This window comes from Temnothorax americanus, unplaced genomic scaffold (assembly GCF_048541705.1).
Source record: "Temnothorax americanus isolate GAGA-0224 unplaced genomic scaffold, ASM4854170v1 Scaffold9, whole genome shotgun sequence".
In the NCBI taxonomy this organism is placed as follows: domain Eukaryota; kingdom Metazoa; phylum Arthropoda; class Insecta; order Hymenoptera; family Formicidae; genus Temnothorax; species Temnothorax americanus.
Genome location: NW_027509812.1, coordinates 6001348 through 6021843, shown reverse-complemented (window position 1 = coordinate 6021843; position 20496 = coordinate 6001348). Strand labels below are relative to the sequence as shown.

The window sequence follows — 20496 nt, the reverse complement described above, 5'->3', positions numbered from 1 at the left end:
GTTTCTGAATGTCGTAAGTTGACGCTAATAACAGTGATTTTTGTGCCTGTTGCGTATCACGAAAGCTTCGTGTGGTATCGCGAACAATAGAAATATCTGTTGCGGCCCGTTTACGAAGTTTACAAAGTTCATGAGCATAAATATTCATATGTATATTATATTATACGTATACGTCTCGCGTTCTTTTTTTTCTCTACTCGTTTGAATTTGCATTTTTCAGCCTTCAGCGCGCGCTCGCACTATCGTCAGACGCCACTACCGAGATGCCATCGAACATTCGTGACTGAATCTTCAATGGAGGTCTCGTGACGATTCTCGTCCTTCCAGAAATTACCAAGTCCTCCGCGCACAGACTGCCGCATCAGCATTTTAAGCGCGCGTTCTTACTGATACCGGGGGGACAGACCTATTTGAGATACCGACGTTTTGTAAATCACGCTCTGCAACTTGCACGGCGAAGTTAAATTCCGATAATACGCGGATCAAGCTTTGTTTTAGTACAATAAACCGATAACAAGAATTATAAATTTTCAAAGTTATGTTGATCGGCAAGTTTGATTCGTCCTTATAAAATGCTGTGTAACTTCGCTCTTATCGAACTTTTTATGATTTTACTCTTGTGAACTCAACATAACTTGCGTGCAATTCTATCTATCTATCTGTATATATAAGCTCTTCAAATGCTCGAAGTATTGCATAATCTTAGCAAAATATATCTTTCAGATTTCCTTAAAAAATTTTTTAAATAAAATAAACGTGTTACATCAGGTTAACCAAAAGGGTTAACTACAGAATTCTCTTATGTGAAGCTAAGAAGAGCTTATGGAAAACTGAATTCCGGCTAACTGAATTACAGATTTCGATCAGCCGACGGATGATCGTTGTTATTCTCGGACATGCGAGTGCCACCATTCCGGTGCACTGAGACGTTTGATGCAGCAGCACGTGCGCGGGAAAATAGAAGCTATCAGGATTCCATCGCGTTCGCGTGACTAGACCGTCGATAGAGGTATCGTGTGCCATTTTCGTCCTTCCAGAAATTAGTAAATCGTCCACGCAGTTCTTCTCGCAGGCTGCGTCTCCATCGGCACCCCGTGCGTCTATCCTTCCTGGTGAATGCAACGGGAATAATAAACACGCTGTGCCGGCGCGTCGGTCTCTCCTCTCTTCTTATCTTCCTGCTTGCGCCCTCCGCTCGTCTAGCTGGAGACACCTTGCCACGCGCCAGACTTTTTCCTCTTATCTCCCTGTGTCAATGTTTCTTCATCCAGACGCGAATAAACATCTTGTCGCCGCGACGTATTAACGCCATTTCGGGAAGCGACACTTTTCATACCGCGTTACTTCAAGCCACGAAATGGGCTTGACGTTTACGATGGTCGATGGACGGCAATGTAGCCGGTTAAATATTTGTTTATTAAAGCACCTGTGAGCGATAAGTATTTGATGTTAGTGTGAAATTCGTACTAAATGGATTTCTACCGTGCACACCCGGTGGTCCAGAAGTCGTATACTCTTTCTCGACGGCAAATGTTTTGGAGCCTGCGGCGGTTCACCCTGCGGCAGAAAAGACCGCCTTCGCGCGCGTGGGAAAATCTGAAAATGGACCTGTATCCGCGCGTCATGTGAAAGTGAAATGCGTTTCGAAATATTTTCCACGCTGCCTTCCGCCGAAATTTCAAAGCTTTGTTCGGTGTTTTTGTTATTTACTGTTATATACAGAATGATTGTTATACGATAAATGTGTCAAAAAATAGAATAGGAATTTTGAATAGGCACCCAGTTAAACTTTCTAAACATAGAAGTTTTTAATATATTTTTACATACATAATTTTTTACAGTATTTTTTCAAGCTCTTTCCATTGTTTTTATTTTAATTTTAGCATACATGTGCGATTTATTTTCATGACGTTGCGATAAATTTGCTGTGAAAAAGTTTTTTATGCACAAAAAATTTTGAAAGCAAACCGAATATAACGGAAAGGGTGATGGTAGATCAGAACTGTCTTTGTGTTGCAGCGAGACGATATATGGTTTTAAGAAGAGATGGAAAGAGGCAAAAAATTTCCGAAAGTTTTATAAGTCCCTCGCGTGCATCGCGCGATCGGAATCGCGTGAGATCAGCTACGAAGATGAAACTTTGACGCGACCATGACACAACGATTCAGCAGTTTCAGGGGTCGGGACAGGAAGGATGATATAGGCGCTTCCGTTAACGGTTGAGTGTGCGAGAATCGATTCGTAATCTTTTAGAAAATCTGGCCATTAGCGATCCAATTTTATTGACGTCTGGAATCTTCCCTTTGTGGTTTTCTTCCCTTTAGATCCCTAAACTGATATTTCTATAAATAGAAAGGTTAGCGATATTTATTTTTTGTTATCGTAATCTATTGCGATGTAATACAAAAGATTATATATAAACGGGGAAAAAATTGTTATTAGTATCCTGTATGTACGCATTAGTTACTAATTATAACCAGGATAGCTGTATTCTTCAGGCAATCGTAATTCCCGTGCGCCTCTTCAAAGGGCGAACAGGCATGAGGGCCAGGCCGGAGGGATCCGCAATCGTGTAGAGGGCTCTCCCGACGGGGTGTCTCCTGGTCAGCGAGTGAAAATAATTAATGCGCCTTGTTAACTCGCGATAGCTGCAATATGTATACAAACTTGGCGGGGAGTGTGTAATGGATACTAACGAATGGTCGCGTCTTATTCGCTCCTCACCGGGGAGGATGTGGTAATCCACTTTTCGGCAGGAACCGATTCGTCGGGTGAATAATTAGGCCCGTTCACCCCCGGCCGTGCCAGGCCTCGGGATGATCGAAGGGATCTTTATGGTCCGCGGATGGACCCGTTCTCAGATGATTTAATAGGCTGCTGGAACGGCGCGCGTTCTGAGTTTTTCCATTCTGAGTTAAATAACAACTTGTTATTAATTGCGTCCATCGTAACGCCTCGCTTTGGAATAGTCAGCGATTGAATCAGATACTAGTCGATTGAACGATCATCAATGGATTATATTATTTCTTTTCTATATAGATATCTCATCGTTCCCATTCTTTATCACTGTCTGGTTATATCTTAAATCTTAATAATACTTTCTTGCTAATTGAATTATTTATTTTGAAGAAACTATTTTTTAACCATTTATTTGTTAACATACAATGTATCCTTATAAACGAAGACATTACGTACAAAATGAATGTTTATTGAAATATAATTTTTTTAGATATTTATTATAATTTACATTTGTTTTACGTCAATTATAACATTTTTGAATGAATTTTCAAATTACGAATGATTTTTATAGTCGACAATTTTGCTTAAAATTTTGATACAGTTATTTGAACAGTAGATATATTAGAAAGATGAAGTGAGAGAAATGATTGAAAACGTAAAAATGTCCTAGTCATCGTCGATCGTTCCATCGTGGAAAAATCGAAAATATCTATTCGTCGAACGAGTCCATTTGTCGAGGATGTACAGCTGGCTGAACCGCAACTCTTTTCGGTGCTTGGATTTCCAAAGATATGAGCATTGTACATGTATCAATAGGTATCGTTAACAAACTATTTTATCGAGGGTAGCGTGTGAAACATTTTTGAATAACAAATTAACTTGATTCTGATCATTGAATCTCAGCATCAGCATATTTATATCAGTTATATCTTTTTACCACGAATTAGAATATTGTATTCATTTTTTTAAATCTCGCAAAAGATTGATAAAGATTATTATTTTTGAAAAAAGTATAAATAATGATATAATTAATAAGTAATTATTTTTTTGTAAATTTTATTATAATTACTATGCATATAAAGTTGATACTCGTACATACGTATGTAGATATGAATTCGAAAATAACGAAATTATGTTTAAATTATGTTTATAACTACACATAATATCTATAATAATTTGATATGTAGTACAATGAAGTAGACAAAATGAAAATTAATAGAACCCGGACAAGGAAAATCATTACCATTTCTTAAATGTTACTGTAATTACCATCGTCACGGTGCTGAGCGGCTTAACAGTAATTAAGAGTAACAAATTGTGAACACGTTAGTGTTCGAACCAAGAAGTCGGCGACATTGAGTAAGGTTCTTTTTGCTGGTTACCGTTTTGCGGACGTTTCTCGATCGAATTTCAGGAACGAAAGTCGACCTCGATCCCGAATGCTCGACCGTGGAAACACGAGTACAATTACGAAGACGGAGGATGAGGTAGTTCAAGCATACCTTCCGTGATCGACCGAGACAAAAAGAAATATTATGGTGGAGAAAAAGAAAATTCACTGTAGTGAAATTGATAATTACCCTCCGTGGGTGGAACCGCATTACTTTTATGTAATTATTTATTCGAGACGCTCTAGATACAGCATAAAATTTACCTCTGTCTTAATTTTGTTTATATATTTTTTCAATCAGTGTAATTCAATTATACTGAAAAATGAGAGAAAAAGCGAATTTTTATTCGACGATTGTAAATGTCTACCAAACTTTTTATTAATTACAAAACATATTAAACATGAATGGCATTTACGATTATCATAATATATGCATGCTATTTTATAAAGCTCTGAAATTTATAATGTACATGAGAAAAATAATTTTCACAGAGTTCTTACAATCTGCTTCTTCTTTTGTGTTGTCACTTTTGATATAAGAGATTTTTATGTTTCTTACGTGTACTTCAGGATGAAATCCGTTTCTTCATTAATTAGGTACATGGGCTCGCCTTTTTCTTAATCGGTAATCTACGTTTGGTTCCTTTGAAAACTCACCTTTAATTTACAAAATAACTTGTGCGCGGCGGTTACTAATAATGAACTGTCGCGCGCAATTAATTGCGCATTTTGTGCTCTCCCAGTTTCGGTGTCGGGCGAAATTTTTATTCTCCCGGCGGGCCAAAGAGTTCTCGTCCGAGATAAAATGTATAAAAAAAATGGCACTTTTCATTATCTCATGCCAGGCACGTGGCCCGTTGCACGACAACTTTCTCGATCCCGCGTTTTTCATCTGAGTAATTATCTCCACTCCCCTGCGGCTCTCGATGTAGATTAAGTTCCGCAAAAACTGTGATGCATCGTCCTTACTATAATACCGTCGATAAAGGTGCCTTTCGAAAATTACTTTCAGATATAGCGATCAATTAAAAAAAAAAAAAAATTTACTTTATAATGTCGATGAAACAGTAAAATATGCACGTTACGACACACGAGATTGTGATTAAAATAAGAAATGTATAATGTACGATGATACTACGACTACAATATTAGTTAGCATTTATTGGAGCATTTATACATTAATTATCATGAAATATTTATTATTACAAATGGTAAAAAATCAATATAAAAAAATTACTTTATAATATTAATTAGGAAACGATTAATCGATTTGAGTTATCTTCCATAATCTCAGGTTCATATAGGACAGTTACATCGGCACCTGGTGCGAAACACGCACGCATTTTCCGAAGTAATCAAAATCGAGAAACGTTGCGTAACATGAGATGCGTGACGTTTGTCGAGAGCTATAATGTGTAGACGGAATTTCGTTGCAAACTTTACGACCGAAGTCTCGACCAATAAGTTTTGAAATAAAAAAAGCGGAGCAAGAAGACCCGTGTTACGATACCGGTAAAATATTTATATACGTACATACACCTCTCGCGGTCGTTTAAAAATAATGAAAAGTAACAGAGTTGCGCGTCCCTCGAGCCGCCAAGGCGCTCGCTCGCGTGAAGGAGCACTCGCACGCGTGCGTGCATGCGAAACACGAAGCGAGGCGCGGGGGACACTCGAAGCAAGTCGCCCGGATAATTTGAAAGCGATCCGATCTTCTCGGGGCAGCTGCCTGCCTTACGCGTAAAATATTCAAGAACTGGCCCCCCCCCCTCCTCCGTGCGTTAGTCGGTTTGTTAAGTGAGACGATGACGAGGGCCTCGCGTTAAACCGCGCCAGCTCGAATATTTTCTCTCGTAAATTCTCCGTGTCGTCGCGGGAAGATCGAGAGATTCGATCATTTCCTGAGTCGATTGTCGACGAGATCTGCCTCTTAATTTTTCGTATCGATGTCCGACTAAAAAGCAAAAGAATCGAACTCTGTTTCTCAAGAAAATGAATTAACGTTTAAAGTTTCGAAATCCCAATGTTCTTCTCTTTGATGCAAAATAATAACATTTGGATTGCCATGATCGTGAAATAAAACGAATTGTGTCACCTGCAGAAAGAAAGCAGTATGAGAGATGAACTTTGTCTTTTATATCTCAGAGAAATAACTTTTCGATCGACGTAAAATATGTGCGAATAATAAATGTAATACTGACAAACGGAATCGTAACAAGTTTTTGCTTTTACTTTCTGAAAGCAGTAAAGATCTTCGCGTATCCTTAACTTCGTTCTGCTTTCACCGAACCGGTCGTTTGTCGAATAGTCGGTAAAAAATTAGCCCCTCTCCCCATCGCTCTTTTTTTATCGTGTGAAATATCGTGTTACCAGAAATATGCAGATGCACTTCGCGTTGCGGAGGCCGTGTAATAAAGTATGTAACTGAATTTAATATTTTAAACTGTCACGCAAAACAAAATTATCGACACAATCATATAAGAGTTAATTTAAAATTATTCACGTTAAAGTTAATGCTTTCAAAAGGAAGAAATAACGTACGGATACGGCGAAATTCTAACGTATTCGCCGAGCGAATTTTCAAAATGGGTTTCTAATTCTCAAAAGATGCCGATGTTACGGTTTATACCCGAGTATCGATTTCTCGCATTGTGTCGTCGGGTGTTGTTTATCCTTGTGGTTTACGCCAGGTTGTTTCATGTGAACCAGGTCGTTTCAAAGAACCATCCACTTCAGCTTTGGGACGATTCAATAAGCAGGAGGCTCTCTCTTCCGGATCGCTCCCTTAATTTACCTAATCCGCGGAGAGAGCCGTCTTAGCATCGGCATTCATGTCAGTAATGTGATACCAATCTTCTGTGGTATAATAGAAACCGTAGTGACCACAGAAAACAACGTACGTATATCGATTATACACCGCAAGGTAACGTTGTATAACCTAGGCTTGTATAACGCATTACTTCAATCTCTCAAAACCGAACAATTACTCGCATATAAAATAAATTGTTTACACGAAAAGTGATCCTTTCAATCGAGAAAATTCCTTTGAAATGTTTGAGTTAAATGAGTTTTATAATGGAGTCGTGTGGAGAAGGTATGGTAGACGCATGGCGAGACTACTTGAATGTCTCATTAGATAAAACTCGAGTGCAGCGGAAATAGGTTGGATCGACAAGAAGTGAGCTCAAAGAACGCCGACCTTCTTCGAATTTTCACGTAATACTCATCGTTCGAGTGTCTCTCACGGAATCGGCGGTAATTATCCTGAAGTTCTTGACGGGAAAATGAAGCTCTTTTCCGTCTCAACGTTCGTTGTAACCCTGATTACCGGAAAGACCCTTCTAAAGAACCAATAGACAGGACAATTCTTCAGATTCTCAATTTCCGGGATTTCTCACAAGCGCGCCGACTTTTCCGAAAGAACGTCTTTTGCAAATAAGCAGTGCAAAGGGGATAGTCCGCCAAACAAAGGGCTGTTTCAAAACGACCCACCCGAGTTTGATTCACAAACGAACAAAGGGTTGAGTTATATCTGCCATTTTTATTCTTGTTTACATCGTCTTTCATCTAACTCTTTCTAAATATTTTTACCTCGCTTTTTGCACCTCTTTGCGAGCGGCCTCATCTCGAAATCGGCAGCGGAAACCGTAGCGTCACCCTTCCTGACTGCGTAATGCTCGGCTGTCGGGTGGAAAAACGTTCTCGCGCGAAATTCTCACGATAGAAAATTATTCAGCGCTCGGCAACGGGAGAGAATTGGGTGGAATTAATGGCGGACAAATTACGCGACAAATTTTCGGGACTCCTTCGCGGGATTCTCTTTAGAATCGCGGGCAAGGACGTAGCTAGGAATTAATCTTTGAGACAAAATTGCATTTTGTCATTTTAATAAATATGAATGCAGGTGCTTTATTTATTCCTGCGAACAAAATGTATGTATCTGTACATAAAATAATAGTATTTTTGTAATATATACGAAATAATAATATGTCGTACAATCATACTTATTTCATTTTTCATTTTTATATGCTTTTATATTAATAATAGAACATAAAATTGCAGTTGTCTAGGGACACACTTTTACATTTATTTATGTTACGCCCATGTCGCTTGATGTATGTAAATGCATCATCGCTCGTTCCCTTACCGAGAAGTAAGGAGTGACGAAAAAACTGATTGCCGAGTAATTATGCATTCCACGATCGGATGCGCCCCTCTTTCGCTTCTTCAACATCTTCTGATTCAAAGGTCGCGGAATTCTGAAATGGCGAGACGGTTATACCTGGAAGAAAATCCAGATCGAGAAGGGGGTTGCTTTGCCATTCATGATTCCGAAATTGCGCATTGTTATTAATCTTTCCGTTGCTCTCGTTCTTATTGTTGTGAGAAAGGGCGCTTCTTGAATCTGCATCCTTCATTTCATCTCTTTTGGTATCGTCGCGTTATGTATATTCTATTCAAATGTTTAGTTTTTTGTATCCTAGCATTACAGATTAATTTTTTAATACACAAGATGTAAGATACTCGCACGAGATACGTAGGTATATATATTTCGATGAAATAAATAATACATTAAAAATAAAGTTACAATAATGGCTGAGTGTAGGTTTATATAGCCAATCGGTCGTGAATCGTGCAAATCGAGATATTCACGTGTCGTGTCCAACGTTTATTAAAATCATACATTCAATGAGAGACAACGTTATACTTCCACTTTTTTCGGGTCTCTCTTCAAAAATAAGGGTCACGAAATATTGAGTTTGCAGGTAGGCATTTCGTGATGGAGATTCGGTGTAGGATTGGGATCCAGGTCGGAAGGGAGAGCGATCATTGTCGTTGTGTATTGTTCACATACGCGAGAGCCACGTCTGAAATGGCATTAAGCCTTGATTCTAACTCCGGTATGATTCCAGAGTGAAAAGGGAGTTTGTCGTGTGTCGTGCGCGTATTTTTCTTGATTTTTTGTCTCTCTCTTCTGGGCTCGGTACTTCGCCGAGTTGTCAAGAAGACAGCCCTACTCTTCGAAATGTGGGTTATGCCTAGTGATCCCGTCGAGAATCTTCTATACATAGTGACCGTTTTACTTGCATTCTAGATATAAAGATTTATTTGTGTTTTTTACGACAAAATAATTATAATATTTGTAATAGAAGAGTGAATTCTTAAACACTGATTTGTAATTAATTATATCTACTTTTTTATAACTTATAAAATACGAAATATTTAAAGTGTTATGTTATTTTTGTAAAATTTATAATACTCAATATATACAGTATATACATAATTTATTAATTACATTTTTTCCATCTGCCAAAAATAATTTTATTTTTTCTTAAATTTATATTATGTGAATTGATTGTGCTTTTGAGTCACCCGTTGTATTCAGATCGGAGCTTTTCACGTGCTCATCATGGAATAAGAGACGAGCGGTACGTAGGCAGGTAGAAAAGTCGTTGAATGATATCGCGTAGAAAAGGAGTCCTGCCCCAAATATCCGTGATCGACGAGCGGGCTAGATTGGGACGACGAATACTGGTGCGCAGGTAAAACCGTTATCCTTCGCGGCAGCCAGCTCACCGTCGGTGTTTTAGTGATGGTTTATGGGACACTTTTCGGGGCGTAAACCCCGACTGGTATCGTCTATCATTTAGCTAAAAAAAGGGAAGAAGCGATCAAATTTTGAAGCGAGTCCCGAGATTCGAAGTGCATCTTCCCTTCATAAAGCTTTGATAAAAAAAGCATTCGCGGCGTAGGATATTGTAGTGTGTGTAGAGAATTCTGTAAACGTATAAAACTACAAATGTCGTTTCTTGATCGAGAAACGTAAATCGGTTTGAAGTTCTGCGAAGTGAACGCGTGCGAAAAGAAATGCAGCGAAATCGTGTTACGGTAGTAGATACGGACCATATTGTTTTGATCATAACCGGTAATGATGGCTTCCACGGGATATCGGTGATCTTCAAATTTGAACCCAAAGGCAAGTTGGGAGTGGAGTAGCAGCTAGTCTATACAATGCCGCCCCCTCGAATTTATGATCGGCATTGCGGTTTTATTACATCAGATCGAGATTGCATCGATGTACCCAACGGAAAATAATTCTGACGTGTTCGAAAAACACGTGGGGCACACGTGTGAGCACACTCTACTGGACGTTAGAATAATTGCAACGTATTTTTAAATAACGATCGGCATTTAGTAAATGAAAAGAAACTTTTACTTACATGTACGCTCACGCATTAATTAAAATAAAAATTCTACGCACAACGATCTCGCAGGCTTAGACCCTCTGCTACTTTTTCGACGGGAACCAATAATGATGGCTTCTCGGGGTATCCATGATCTCTAAATTCGAGCCCGAGGGCAAGTAACGAGCGGGGTAGTAGTTCACGAAACTGCCTTCGGATTTACGATCGGCATCTTTCGATCTCGTTATATCAGATTATTAGAACCATATGATTATTCCGATATTTTAGTTATAAAGCAACATTCCACATATGAAGCGTATACTTTCCAACGACGCAAACAAATATATATCAAGGCCATCAGAGAAAATTTCACATATATACTTAATTGCTCCTCACATTTACTTGTTTCTATTTTCTTAACAATCGGGATATATTTATGTCCAAGAATTAAGATAATACCAATGGTATTTAAATACATTTTCAGTGTCTTAATTAAGGGCGTAGGATATGACGATCGACAAAGATCAGGGGCTACCAAGCCGGCCCATATTTTGTTCTGTCTGGACCCAAAGGGAGACGCACGGATCTCGAGATAGCCACGATCTTTAAATTCAACCCTGAAGGCAAGTAGCGTACAGCAGGGTACTGATCCACGAGACCGCCCTTGGATTTACGAGCAGTATCCAAACCGGGTCTCACGAAAGAGTCGCGTGGCCCCTTACTACCTCGCACACGGAGCTCTTTGAACTCCGATATAGCATCGTTTCTTTATTTTTATTCGTTTTTAGAATAGATAGGAAAATAACGCGATAATCTATGGAGGTTTCCGATCCGGCGGGAATAAAATCGTTTGCTCCGACGCTCGAAGTGGCTAAATTGAAAATTTGTAAATGAGCCGCGGTACCTTTTGACTATTTCCGAGAGATTTAAGACGCGAGAACAACTCGCGTTCGCGCCGATAGACATTTCTACGATCCCCAAATAGACGGTAACGCCTTTTTTCTTTTGATATCGTTCTTAATAATGAAATAGATTTTTCGATATAATAACGTTCTATATACCGGGTAATAATATCTTACTTTGACTTCTATAAAATCACTTTAATAAAGTTTTATTTATTTGAAACAGCTGTTTTTTTTTTAGGTTGCATCACATTTTATTTCAACAATTTATTTGATAACTTTTGGTATTTAATAATTTCTGCATTATTGCAATTATTGCAAGAAGTGAGAAAGAGAGAAAGATTGCTTCATATTAAAAGGCTGTATCTGCCGCGAAATCGACCGTCCGATCGAGATGCGCGCACACGTAGAGAGAAGGTATATCTCAATCTTTAATATCCATAGCGATCCATCATGCGTGACGCGCATTGTGCACCCGTGCGTGCATTGTACTCGCGCGTGGATGAGCAAAGAGAAGCGCGAGAGCATGGCGCCGCGTCCGCTCTCTCTCTTTCTTTCTCTCTCGGGAGAAGGCACGAAATCTGTTTTTTCGTCCCCGCGGATCCGCGGCTCGAATTTCGTCGTGGTACCGCGTCGTCCCCTTCCGCGTCCTGTGCACACGAAGTGTCCATTTTCCGGGACTTCCGACAGAAAGGACACTCCCGTCGGCTTTAATGGGCCTTCCATCGGCTCCATCGTGGGGGAGTCGTGAGAGCTCCGAGATCGTGCCTCTTCTTTAATCTTTTTTTAAGCAGCCACTTTCAAAGCCTCGAGTACACTTCCGAGTGCTGAAGGCGTCTCGAGGAGAGTTGTCGGGAGAAGATTGAGTCTGTCGACACGTTTCCGTTGATGGGAAAAAGAGAAGGTCGGATATTTCGTGCAGTTATACGTTTTTTATTTCTGCAAAATCATGAATGTGTTGTTTAAAAAACAGGCATTTTACGCAAAAAGGGCCATGAGAAATGTTAGAAAATCTCATAGTGCGAAACATAAATACGAATACTTACGTTTTTCAATTAATGCTATTGAAAACAGTCCCTTTTTGGTACATTTTTCAAATACTGAGAGCAGAAACATTATACGCGCTTTGTATTTTACGCATCCGCTGACGCTGACACGTTTTTCGGAGTAATATGATATTTTTCTCCAAAGCTGATACGAAAATAAACGCATTGCTTACGCAACTGATTCGTTGCATTTTTTCTGTAAAATTTTTTAAACTATGGAAATATCCGAGATGCGATAATTACGTAATCCGTTCACAAGCTGTTTATACGGAAACAAGATATGCATTCTCTCTACGATATTCGAAATGCTATAGTTTTACTTACATATATGTGTTACCAGATATATTATTTTTCATTATTTATACAAATTAATTGACAGAACAAGTTATATACTACATTAACTAATACACATAGCTTTATTTATGTATATGGATCGAAATAATTTATATCTCGTTTAAAAGGAATTTTTCAAAATAATTTTACTTATAAAAACTTTTTGTTCCAGAAAATAAAAATTTACTTTAATCCGTAAAAAAACATAACAAACAGAAGTTACATGAATAATAATACAACGTCGTCTAATAAAGCAAGTTTTTTTTTATGCTAGTTAGAAATAATTTAGAAAGAACTACTGTGATGCCGCATCAAAAATTGCTTCTATTCAACCGCGGCTTTTAAAGGCATTGCGTAGCGAATTATCTGTTTTAATCTAACCGCCGGTTTTAATTGATCAATGCTTCTTATACAACTTTGATGTACATTCGTAGCTATAAAAGAATCGCTTCACACGGGAGTTTCTTGATGGATCGCACCGATGAACGAGGTTTAGCACGAATTAAGGCCGATTACGATTCTTCTGTTCAAAGACAGGTAGCCGCCTGGCTTTCGTCTTTCTTCCAACGGCCGACGCTAATTAGGAGTTAATTGTATTAATGGACGATTGGACGGTCGGCTACCACAAAGGTTCAAGTTGATGGGTCCAAGTATCTGTTTTGGCTGAATACTTGGTCGAGAAGGGAAGAGATTCTCTTCAATTTGAAGATGCAATTTACTGAAGTTGCTTGTAACTGCGTTTGAATTATTAATTAGTCGCAGTCACGCGGAAAGAGAAACCAACTCGTATAAGTGATATTTTTCAAACACAATTATTTCGAAAAAGCACTGGAAATAAAATTCCACGGTACCATTGAACCAAAAATAAAATAATTACTTTCCAATGTGCTCGCTATATATATTCAGCCAATATTTTGCAATAAAAATCTGAAATAGATAAAGTTATACGCTTAATATTTTTGGAAAGAGATATATATGTATGATTTGTTTGATAGAATTTTGATTTATCCTTAAAGATGTGTGTTTTGCGTCGACGTTTGCATGACAGACTGAAATTTCCCGCGGATATTCCTGCTCCCTAAAAGCAAAGACGTTGGAGCTACCCGAAAAACGGATGTTCATTTCACGTGTACGTACTACCGGGGGACAAAGTAGATATGTATGTACACACGACCCACTTCATCCTAAATAAATCGAACGACTTTTAGTAGCCTTGGTCGACACAAATATTGTCGCATCAATTAATGCCATTGTCCCAACGGTACTCCGCGATCGTGTCTCTTTCTCTCGCTTCGTTTGTATCCTAAAACATGGCGCCATGTTCGGGAAGAATTTTTTTTCATTATATTATATGCATTATATTATATTATATTATATGCAAAGACGTACATGTTTTGAACATAGGTTTTAATAATTAAATATAATAATTAATGATTTTTTTTCTTTTGAGAATAAATTGTATTGTATCAGTCTCAATCTTATTCTAAATATTTTATGTATATATTAATAAAATATTAGTACAAAAATTTAATTTTTTTAGAAAATGTTTAAATGGTAAGCTAAAAAATAAATTACGAAGCTATAATTAGAAAAAAATTAATGAATTTAGCTTGTTATTTCTATAATAGTAAATAGCTTTTTTTAACGATTGCAGTGCTACATTTTATATAGTTTGAAAAAATTTTGTGACATTTTGGGATCTATCCTGCAGAATCTCTTTGTTGAAATTCTTTACTTCGTTAAAACTATAACTTATGAAAAAATCCATTTTATATTGAAACCAATATTAAGTAAAGTAGTGGATTTTAGACTTTGCTTTGTCATGCATGAAGATAAGATTGATATATTATACATTTCCTGTCCCAATTAACGTGATAAAGTTAAAAAAATATTACATTCGCGTTATTATATCTGGTTAATTGGGAATTGATTCCAATAAGACATCAATTTCAGTAATCGTGGGCCAACTAATCTTTCTTCTGCTTCGATAGCGAATAACAAACATGCCTCCCGAGCGTTTAATCGGAGCGACTCGAAAACATGAAATCGCGGCCCCTTCCGTAGTTTTCTTTTTTTTTTTAAACTGCACGCGTTGGATGCGAGGCAGATGCGCCCCCGAGAGCGAACAGCTGTACGATTGTCCATTTCGTTTCCACGTCCAGTCGTTCATCCTCCGTAGGGCCCCCCAAAAGATACTGGGATAAGGATCGAAGGCTCTCCCGCGCGAGAGAAAAGAAGACGGCAAGAAATATGAAGATACGTCGACGGATAAAGATTGGGCCCCCGAAGTGGGGGGTCGGAGTGCATGGTAAAGAGAGAGAGAGAGAGGCGGGGTAGCGTCGGCGGCGGCGACGAGATTAGGAACGGGTGAACGGCGAAAAAGAACGAATCATGAAAGTGCCACGCGACCCACAACGGAAACATAATAAAAACTGATTGAGGATCCTTCGGGGCCGTCATCGGGCTGCAATGGCAGCGATTCGGCGGCGTGGCGGCGCGGCGGCAGCGTCGATCACGGCGACCGACGGCGACGGCGACGGCGCGCGGCGTTGGCGGAACATCTGGCCCTCCTGGCTATCGGTAATAATCACAGTCGGAGCGGGAAATAAAACCCTCGCGTGCGTGCGTGATCCGTTTAACGGATGTAATGTGTAACGATACACTCCAATTAGGTAGCCCTCGTTGAACTTTTTGATCACACCGAGTCGTTCCCGTTGAAGTCGGCTGCGAGAATGCAGCGTGGTCGTATCGAAAGGATGCGCTCCTTGATTCTCCTGCGAATAAAAAATAATTGAGATAAGATAGTCGATTTATTTGTCTAAATGAGAAATTCGATCAGTTTTACTGATCAATTTTTTGACTTAGGAGTCAATTTTTTGTGGAATATGTTTTAAAAAAAGATATAAAAACTTTATCACACACACACACACACACACATAAAATTGAGCAAATGTAAAGTTTAGGATCGATTTTTATTAATAAATATATTAGCGTAATAATTCTTGACTTATAAATTAGTAAGATAAAATTAGTTGGGGATAAATACAAAAAAGAAATTATTTGTTGTTTAGTTTGAGGTAAATTTTACTTTAACGAAGTATTAATTTGAAGTTTTTAATTTTTGATATAACATTAAAATTTGATGCGTTATACTGCGGTCATTTTCACTAATAATTCGATTTCGCATTTTAAGCAATCTCTTAACTCTAACATTCGAAGACATATTGAAGAATATACCACGAAATTATTATATTGTATTGATTCTCGTCGCTCGCGACTTGTTGGAGTTAAAAATGCAGGCTAATTTGGATCGTGCGTGCGGCAACGTAGCGGCATCGAAAAAAAAGGGCTGCGGTAAAATCGCGAGTCATCGTCGGCGAATGGCCCTTTCGTATGGTCACGATCGAAAATACTCCGCCCATCCTGAGTGCCGGTGCCAGACGGGCAAAGGGTTGCGTCAACAATGTGCGGCTCTCGACTTTCATTTGAGAAATTTGAAGGGAGAACTTTGTAAACGAGACGCGGACAAATAAGCGGTCCGCCGTCGCTCAAAAGGGCCTGCGATCCCGTTTCTGGCGTGAAAGTTCCGTTTGCAAATTCCCTCGTGGTATGTTTTCATAGCTATATAACAATAACATTAACGATTTTATGCTTGCTGACGCATCCGCGAAGATACCGGTTGCTTGCTGCCCTACGAGTGATTTGTTGATTCGTTACTCCGACATAATACGTGGTGGTCTACTGGGGATACTTTCCACGAAATCCGAATGTCGAAAGGCTTAAGAAAACTTAATAGAATCGAGTAGTTATCGCGTCAATTGAGCGTAACGACGTAACGTTCAGGAGTGGTCGCCTTGTATAGGTGCGATTAATAGTGTAATAAAATTAAGCGGTGCTTTTCGCGCGAGTCTAATAAAAGTGATTTTTTTGCGCTTTAATGATTACTATTGGCATTCATAATTTTCTACGGCCGTACTGTTGACGGCCATTGATGTGGGAATCATATTTAATAGTGCTATAATTGCGGTGACGAAATCAATTCTATAAGTAATTAAAGAAGCGACACACACGAGCAGCGGTTCTTATTATTTTTTAGTAATAATGCAATCAAAGCATGTACATCTTTTCTTTTGATAATCTTGATATTGGATACTCTATAATTTTAAGAGAGAAAGATACAATATTTAAATATAAATATTTTTAATCATGTATTGATAGCGAAATTTTAGAAAACTGTTACGCAGTTGCGTCATTGTATAATTAAACTATCGTATATATAATATTAATTTCTGAATTTTAAGTAGATTTCTGAAGGTAATATCTTATCTCTGATCAGTGCACTTAAGCTTTATACTGTTGGAAGGATATTTCATTATGCGCACGGCCAAAATCCGACTATGGCTGATCAGATTTGCGGATAGTCCGTTTATAGATAATCCAAATGCGAGGATTCTCGACGAGGTCTTCGTCCATCCCGATCACAAAGTATACATCGCTAAAGGGCGTACATAATGGTTGCGTTGAATTCGGTAACCGCAAAATCCTTCCATGCGGTATTCATGGTACCTCCCAAGGACGGCTTCCATGAGTTCCATGATACTGCTTGGACGACGTGCGGAGCTAGGAAAAAATGGAGAATCGTAGGAGCGTGAAATCGATTCACGGACCGATCGGGTTTTGCGATTTGCTCGCTTGACCGGCGACACGGTGACATCTGTGCCGATAGAGAGCCGATTTTCACGTATTACCGTCGCCGCTGGTCATCCGACGAATCTTTATGGACATTAATGGGATTTCGGGGCGAAAGAGGAGCCGTCCAGCTGTTCCTTCGTGGTAGCCCGCGAAAGTCATATGTTTTACGATATATGAAGCGTGTATTTCCACCGGAGAAGGGACATATACGTGTGAAAATAAAGTAAATTGAACGTAGTTGTATAGAAGAACCAACTGCCGATATTTGGACTTCTGGACCATTATTTCACAATAATGCTGTGTGATGTTATGTGTTTCGATGAATAAATCCATAGAAGTTATTGCTGAAGTTGGATTAAGTAAAGGATTAGCTAAAAGAACAAGATTGTATCTCGTTGTAGAGTTTAAGATTGTAAAACAAGATTGTATATTTCTCTGACGTTGCAGCTTTGGAGCGCAATGTATCTGACAACTTTTTTAAAATCACGACATCGAAATTATTCGTAGTCCAATATTTTTTGCAAAAGAGAAATTATTCTAATTTGTTTCAAGACACGTCGCCGTGTATGCCAAATCCCTATTTCGCCGATACTCAAGTTTCTTTTTACGTAACATTAGTTTTCGTTGCTTTTTCAGGTACGTATACGGGTATATATATATATCGCTGGATCGCTACGCATTCCACATGGATGTTCTTGAATCGCGGATTATGCGTTCGTGCGGGAGACAGCGGGGCACCCGGAGGAACCAAGGGTGTCAGGCTTGTCGCATTGTCCCGTGCGAGATGGCAATTTGTATGCTTTTGTGCGGGAACTAAGAGGACACGCCAGCCGCACGCTATCTGATGAGTGAGAAACTTTTCCTCACCGACTACCACCGAGTTGCATTTGCGCAATAGCAGGTATTAGTTTATGAACCACTTATAAAAAATATCTTGCCTGGATTACAAAGGATAATTTCCGATAATTTAAGTTTTATTAATCCAGGTTTCGCATACATTTCTGCTTGAACTTAAAGGCTTAACTCGAGTTCTTAATTCTAAAGTGACTGTCAATGTTTATGATATATATATATATATTGTAACACTAAAAAGCGATATGCTGACATATTACATTAATGAACAGCGAGTAAGTCATCAACGTCTTTTATTTTGGTTAATTTTTGCTCATAAAAAATTGATCTTGAGGCTCGTTAGAATAATCTGACGTATCTGACTATCCCGTGTATATAATTTAGGAGATACACTATATCGAATTATTAATATAAAAATAACTTATACACGTATATACAATACGTTTCAATTGTTAAAAGAATATTCGCAAACGACTTAGCATATCGACAATTGAAGTTGGCAGTTGGCGTGGCGGAGTACTCAATAAACGTATCTATTCGCGGCTCAGCGGAAGTCGCAGGAAGAAAGGGTCGAAAAAGAGTCCCTTTTAGAGAGGCCCCTTTCTCGGGGAGCAACTCGATCCACCCACCCCTCAACCCTTTTTTTCCTTCATTGAATAAAGTAAATACTTTCACCTATGCAGCTCGAGCGTTGCTTGGCGGAGACGTTTGAACGGCAAACAGCGATTCATCGATTGTGGCCTTCACATAGGCATTGAAACTTTCTTTCTGCAGGACTCAGGTATCCGATATCTTTCGATTTTTATCCTTCGTCCTCGCGCATCTACATGAAAATTCACGCCTCCGCAAATCGCACGTCACGCGATTTCCTTCACAGCTCTCACGCTACATTGTCCTGTCAAGTATTCTCTCTCATCGTTGGTTATAATTTAAAAAAATTATAACGAACAGGAAAGTTGGAATTTATGCAACTTGTATTTTAATTGTTCTATTAAATTTAGGGAAGTGTTTCTAATGTAATGTGATCTTGATAAGTTATCTGATAATATCTGATGTACTTGCATTGAAGGGAAATCAATTTCCCTCAAGCTTAATTATTTATACTCTCACTAGCTATAACGAACGCATTTAACTAGACGAGTTATTTGCACACACAACGTATGAGAGTTTTTGGAGTGCGAGTAAATTGGCAATTCATTTCGGGACAACATCGATATGATAGTCGCAGCATGTACATCGCTAATGTATATATAGAATAATTAATGCCTGCCGCGTGTCATTTTCGTGATGCGCACATTTATGGCTGCAGCTATAAATACAGAATGTAATGCTCTTGTTGACATATAAAGCCGCATATTCGTGTTGATCGATCGATTCGACGTGTGTTTGGCCGAAAGTAAGAGTATATCCGCGCGAGTCGAGAGAGAAAATATAGCTTCTCGAGAAGAGAGGAGAAAGATTCCTTTTCTCGTTGGTCCACTTTTTCGCGTCATCGAGAGTGAGGAGACGTACTCGAAACGGGTTAGCGAACAATTGGAGAAAACTATAAATCTAACGTGTCGTGTTGGATTAATACATCATCAAGAAAATCGCAAAACAAGAAGTTATACGGTCTTGCGAAAACAGGATGCCATGCGAATTAATTAACGTTTTAATAAATACAATATATTCAAAATTATATATTGTATTTATTGTAACATATCCAAGTTTTTGTTCATAATACATAGACCTCGATGGCGAGATATTAATATACGTTATATCTTAAAAGCGTTTCTTTATCTTATCTCATAACAGCGAGCAACCCTCTAAAATCGACCGCGCTAAGATCGTATCGTTTAATCGCCCCTTTTAGATCTCGAGGGAAGCAGTCCGCGGAGAACGAAGGCGGATAGCGAGCAATTAAAAAATTATCGCGTCTGTAATGTACAGCAAATAGCCGTGAAGATGCTTGAAGATATCAAAAATTATTAGGCGGCTGCATTGCGTGCCTATCATTATGCTGTGCGACAGTAATTTTAGCAACCGGAATGCAGGCGAATATAGTAGAAAGATAGAAAAAATCTCTTTTTCAGTACTTTTAAGAAAATATTTTAACGTAATACATTTTCCACACACATATTGTACAGTAATATTGAACGTTTGAATTTTCTTCGAGATAATATGATTCATTGGACCTTTCCTGGTGATTCATAGCGCGCTATACATAAAAAAGTATAAAAAAAAAAAACAATTAACAAGAACTCTCGTTCGCCAGTATTTACATGGTACACGTTTTTAGGCTTTATAAAAAAAAAGGTGAACGATGGTTGATGATGATAGATTGAAGAAACTATTATGTAGAGCGCGGAAAGGCTTCT

The 20496-nt window shown here is 38.7% G+C and overlaps 1 long non-coding RNA gene across 1 annotated transcript; it reads left to right on the top strand.

Moving 5' to 3' along the window:
- The first annotated feature begins 923 nt into the window (after window positions 1-923).
- LOC143907965 (uncharacterized) lies at window positions 924-18336 on the top strand. Its single transcript, XR_013260012.1, has 3 exons — window positions 924-1009; window positions 17924-18188; window positions 18274-18336. It is a non-coding gene; the product is annotated as an uncharacterized LOC143907965 (long non-coding RNA).
- The last annotated feature ends 2160 nt before the right edge of the window (window positions 18337-20496 follow it).